We start from the raw sequence: 6,000 nt of genomic DNA on the forward strand, positions 1-6,000 counted from the left end.
GGGTGGTCCTCACCTCATACGAGCCATGAGGGGGACCAGGCTCCAGGGGGGTCCTCACCTCTTACGAGCCATGAGGGGGACCAGGCTCCAGGGTGGTCCCCACCTCATACGAGCCATGAGGGGGACCAGGCTCCAGGGTGGTCCTCACCTCATACGAGCCATGAGGGGGACCAGGCTCCAGGGGGGTCCCCACCTCATACGAGCCATGAGGGGGACCAGGCTCCAGGGTGGTCCTCACCTCATACGAGCCATGGGGGGGACCAGGCTCCAGGGTGGGTCCTCACCTCATACGAGCCATGAGGGGGACCAGGCTCCAGGGTGGTCCTCACCTCATACGAGCCATGAGGGGGACCAGGCTCCAGGGTGGTCCCCACCTCATACGAGCCATGAGGGGGACCAGGCTCCAGGGTATTCCCCACCTCATACGAGCCATGAGGGGGACCAGGCTCCAGGGTGGTCACCTCATACGAGCCATGAGGGGGACCAGGCTCCAGGGTGGTCCTCACCTCATACGAGCCATGAGGGGGACCAGGCTCCAGGGTGGGTCCTCACCTCATACGAGCCATGAGGGGGACCAGGCTCCAGGGTGGTCCCCACCTCATACGAGCCATGAGGGGGACCAGGCTCCAGGGTGGTCACCTCATACGAGCCATGAGGGGGACCAGGCTCCAGGGTGGTCCTCACCTCATACGAGCCATGAGGGGGACCAGGCTCCAGGGTGGGTCCTCACCTCATACGAGCCATGAGGGGGACCAGGCTCCAGGGTGGTCCTCACCTCATACGAGCCATGAGGGGGACCAGGCTCCAGGGTGGTCCTCACCTCATACGAGCCATGAGGGGGACCAGGCTCCAGGGTGGTCACCTCATACGAGCCATGGGGGGGACCAGGCTCCAGGGTGGTCCTCACCTCATACGAGCCATGAGGGGGACCAGGCTCCAGGGTGGTCCTCACCTCATACGAGCCATGAGGGGGACCAGGCTCCAGGGTGGTCCTCACCTCATACAAGCCATGAGGGGGACCAGGCTCCAGGGGGTCCTCACCTCATACGAGCCATGAGGGGGACCAGGCTCCAGGGTGGTCACCTCATACGAGCCATGAGGGGGACCAGGCTCCAGGGTGGTCACCTCATACGAGCCATGAGGGGGACCAGGCTCCAGGGTGGTCCTCACCTCATACGAGCCATGAGGGGGACCAGGCTCCAGGGTGGTCCTCACCTCATACGAGCCATGAGGGGGACCAGGCTCCAGGGTGGTCCTCACCTCATACGAGCCATGAGGGGGACCAGGCTCCAGGGGGGGTCATTGTTACCTAGCTAGTTCGCACAGCTTGTGTATAAATGGACAGCAATATAAAATAGTCTATGGTAATTTCACTATCTTTAAAAGTAATACACCAGAGTGGACCTATGTAGGGCAAACAAGTATAATAAAAAAGATCAGGATAAATAAACATGCACATATAAAACATGTATAATATCAAATAATTCAAAAATATATTCACGTTCTCAATATAACAAGTATTCACTTCAATATCATTACAGAACAAGATGGTGTTACGGCCACTATTGGTCGCAACCGGGTTCTTTGATGGTGGAACCAGAATGATAGTATCCGACCCCAAGTTGGTAGTGGCTTTCAACGAGTAGGCTTGGTAATGCAAGTAATAAAAAGTGGGGAGTTTAAAGGAATACAACACTTCATCCTTTATCAATATATTCACTCCACTTATCACCACTTTCCCATCACCTTAAATAGAAAATACACATGTGTAGCTCTCTCATAGGACACTAAGCGCTCCTCGATGCTAAAGCAATGCAGCCTTGTCAACTATCGTGTTTCCTCAACACACAGTACCGTCCTCAACCAGTACTGGGAAACACCAACGAGTCTACCCTAGCCATGGGCCAGTCTATCTACAGTCTCACTTGGTGCTCCTTGTGAACTCCCACAATCACTCTCCAGCCTGGTGCTGGCAGAGAACATCAGCCTCGCACTGCTGGGCCTCTACACGAACAAATACAAGGGTAGCGAACCCCTGGCAGGAGCTTCTTGCAACTAGCTAGTTACACTCCTCCGCAGCACCTCACTGTCGGTCGTCTCTTCCTCTAGCCAGTCCCGGGATACGCCGAATTCTTTCACTGCCACTTCACAGGCAGACAGCAGATACTACTCAGTTCCTCTTCGGCAGCGGCTCACTGCTCATGTAAAGCAGAATTGAGTAGAGAGATAACAGGCTGCCCTGTGTTGATTGCTTGTCTCCGTACCACTGCAACCTAACATCGCCTGTGTGGATACAGACACGTCATCAGTAAACTGGCCGGTACTTGTGAAACTAGGAAATACCACTTATGGACATTGACATTGACATACAACTCACAGTATCACAATAGATGGCGCTGATTTCTAGGCGCCACTTATATAAATATAAATATAAATATAAATATAAATATAAATATATATATATATATATATATATATATATATATATATATATATATATATATATATATATATATATATATATATATATATATATATATATATACCCACCTCTGGCTGGAGGTTATCTTGAGATGATTTCGGGGCTTTAGTGTCCCCGCGGCCCGGTCCTCGACCAGGCCTCCACCCCCAGGAAGCAGCACGTGGTGGCAGCTGACTAACACCCAGGTACCTATTTTACTGCTAGGTAACAGGGGCATAGGGTGAAAGAAACTCTGCCCATTGTTTCTCGCCGGCGCCTGGGATCGAACCCAAGACCACAGGATCACAAGTCCAGCGTGCTATCCGCTCGGCCGACCGGCTCCCCTGGGACCATAGCCTCGGAGGAAACCACACATAACGCATTGGAGAGAATGTAGGTCCCCTCCAATACAGTTTCTGTGTGCTCTTCTCCTACCACCCCCTTCCTCTCTTTTTTTTTTTTTTTTTTTTCTTTATTGTGTATTTAAAGGTCAACACATGTCTGTTATTTTTTTTAAAGAGCGCTGTTTGTCAACAGAATTGTATTTGTGCTGCTTTTTCAGCTATGTTTTCATTTCATGTTTTCTTTTTACTCTTTATGCTCAATTAATGTTAAGCTTTAGTCATTTAAGTTTTTCATGCCCGAAACGCTTTGCGTAATAGTGGCTTTAGGCATTGTATGTACTAGCTCTACCTATAAGTCAACCAATCTTTGTAAAAATTTCTTGTATGTATGTACCTTACCTAAATAAACATTATTATTATTATTATTATTAACAAACCATCTCTAGATACAAGGAAGATAAGCTTTAGGCTGCACAATGAAACTTCTATAGGTAATTTTATAGCTGCTGCTGCTAATATCAACCGGGAGTCAGAATTAGGTAACATAGGGGGATATCAACCTAGCAGTGCAATAATTTAAAAAAAAAACTCTCAGCCGTTATAATACCCACTGTCCTATGCTAACGAAACAAGTCACAACTAAAAGGCTAAACAATCCATGGCGTACAAAGGGGATACTTAAATCTATTAATAAAAAACATGACCTTGAGAAGAAGTATAGGTTAGGAATCGTCTCCAAAGAATTTTCAAAAAATTACTCATCAATGCTATCAAAAATAATTAGGAGAGCCAAAATTAAATACTACGAAAATAAATTTACCGAAATAAAGGGCACCATTAAGAAAAAATTGGTCACTTTCACAAATATTGGAATAAAAAAAAAAATGTTAAATAAAAAACCAATACTCCTGTCCAATAATGATGGTTTGCTTTCAGCCTGTGATACTGCTATTGAATTCAATAGGTTCTTCTCATCCACTGGGTCACCCCTTGCTAATGATATTCCATCCTCCCGTACTAATGTTCAGAACTACCTTACAGGTAACTATCCACAGTCTCTGTACCTAACGCCTGCTAATTCCAGGCGATTCCAGGCAATTCTAATGCGATTCTGCGATTCTAATTCCAGGCAATTCCACCCCTTGCTAATGATATTCCATCCTCCCGTACTAATGTTCAGAACTACCTTACAGGTAACTATCCACAGTCTCTGTACCTAACGCCTGCTAATCCACAGTCTCTGTACCTAACGCCTGCTAATTCCACTGATGTTAGTGAGATAATCCTTTCCCTTAAAACTAAGTCTAGTGCTGTTGCGGAGATACCAACTCTAATTTACAAAAAAAAACTCCAGATTTTTAGCTCCTGCCATTACATTGCTCTACTAGGAGTCACTTGAACTCCAAACCTTTCCAGATATTCTAAAAATTGCGAGAGTAACCCCAGTCCATAAATGTGGTCATCTCACTGATGTCAACAACTTCAGACCTATATCAATTCTGCCAAACTTGAAAAAAATATTTGAAAAACTAATCTACAAGCAGCTCTACTCTTATCTAGCCAAACACAATATACTTAGCTCTTGGCAATATGGCTTCAGACCAAAAAAAAGCACTAACGATGCACTTATTAGTATGATTAACTTGATACATGCAGCTCTTGATAAAAATGAGTTCCCTGTTGGGTTATTTGTGGACCTGCGTAAGGCTTTTGACACTGTGAACCACCAAAACCTTCTTCTTAAATTACATCATTATGGAGTCAGAGGTTACTCCCTCCAATATCTTCAGTCTTACTTTACAGACAAGCTCCAGTATGTTTCTGCGAATAATTCAATTTCTCCCACCCTACCCATCAACATTGGTGTTCCTTAGGGCAGCATACATGGCCCTCTCCTCTTTCTCATCTACATTAATGACCTTCCAAATGCCTCTCAACACCTCAAACCAATTCTATTTGCTGACGAGACAACCTTCATTTTCTTCAGTCCTGACCCTCTTGCTCTTAATGTTACAGTGAACACTGAACTAAATAAAGTCCATCTTTGGCTAACTGCCAACAAACTCACATTTAACGTTGACAAAACTTTCTATATTTTGTTTGGCAGTAAATCCTCAAATCAAATTAATCTAAGAATAAACAATATCCAAATTAGTAACAAAGTAGATGGAAAATTCCTTGGTGTTCTCGTCGATAACAAGCTGAATTTCCAGAGGGACATTCTTAATATATCAAAAAAAGTTTCTAAAACTGTTGGCATTCTTTCTAAGATCAGATATTATGTACCTCGACTTGCCTGGTGACGCTCTATTACTCTCACATCTATCCTTATCTCAGTTATGGTATTTGTGCTTGGGGTTCTACTACTCAAAATCATTTATGTCCTCTAATTATTCAACACAAAGCTGCTATTAGAACAATATCTAACTCTGGCCCCAGCCTTACTCGATACCCTTACTCAACTCTTTGAATATGTTATTTATTAAGTCACAGCACATCCTGTCATGCGTACTCTATATATTTATAACTGACCTGCAATGTCAATCCTGACCTTAGAAGTTTCCTAGAAGGCTGTAACAGAACCCATGGGCACCACACCAGAAACAAATACCTATTTGATATTCCAAGAGTGCGACTTAACCAAACTAGAAATACTCTACAAATCAAGAGACCCAGAATGTGGAATGGTCTTCCCAATCATGTCAAAGGCTGTACCTCACTCAACCAGTTTAAGAGTAACACAAAGTGCTTCTTAAATTAATTAACTCCATGTAACCTACCTTATCCCCTTATTGTCAACCCATGTCTTGCTTTTGTTAAACAATGCTGTTTGTTCACCAACTTGTACAACTGCTGATTTCTGCTATGTTCCCCTCTTTTTTTATTCCTTTTTTCAACACAATTTTTACCTAATCCCAATTACTATTAAGTTTTAACCTACGTGTTTTGTTTTTCCCCACGCCTTGCCCGAAACACTTTGCGTATTAGTGGCTTTAGGTATTGTATGTACTAGCTCTATCTATAAATCCAACATTATGTTCGTAAATCAGCTTTGTGTGTACTTTTCCTGAATAAAAATTTATTTATTTATTTATTTATTTATTTATTTATTTATTTATTTATTTATTTATTAATGCCTTACTAAAATCAGTCCCAACTAATCTGGCAAACACCACTATCAGCTATGCAGATCAC

The sequence above is a fragment of the Procambarus clarkii genome, chromosome 34, assembly GCF_040958095.1.
Source record: "Procambarus clarkii isolate CNS0578487 chromosome 34, FALCON_Pclarkii_2.0, whole genome shotgun sequence".
In the NCBI taxonomy this organism is placed as follows: domain Eukaryota; kingdom Metazoa; phylum Arthropoda; class Malacostraca; order Decapoda; family Cambaridae; genus Procambarus; species Procambarus clarkii.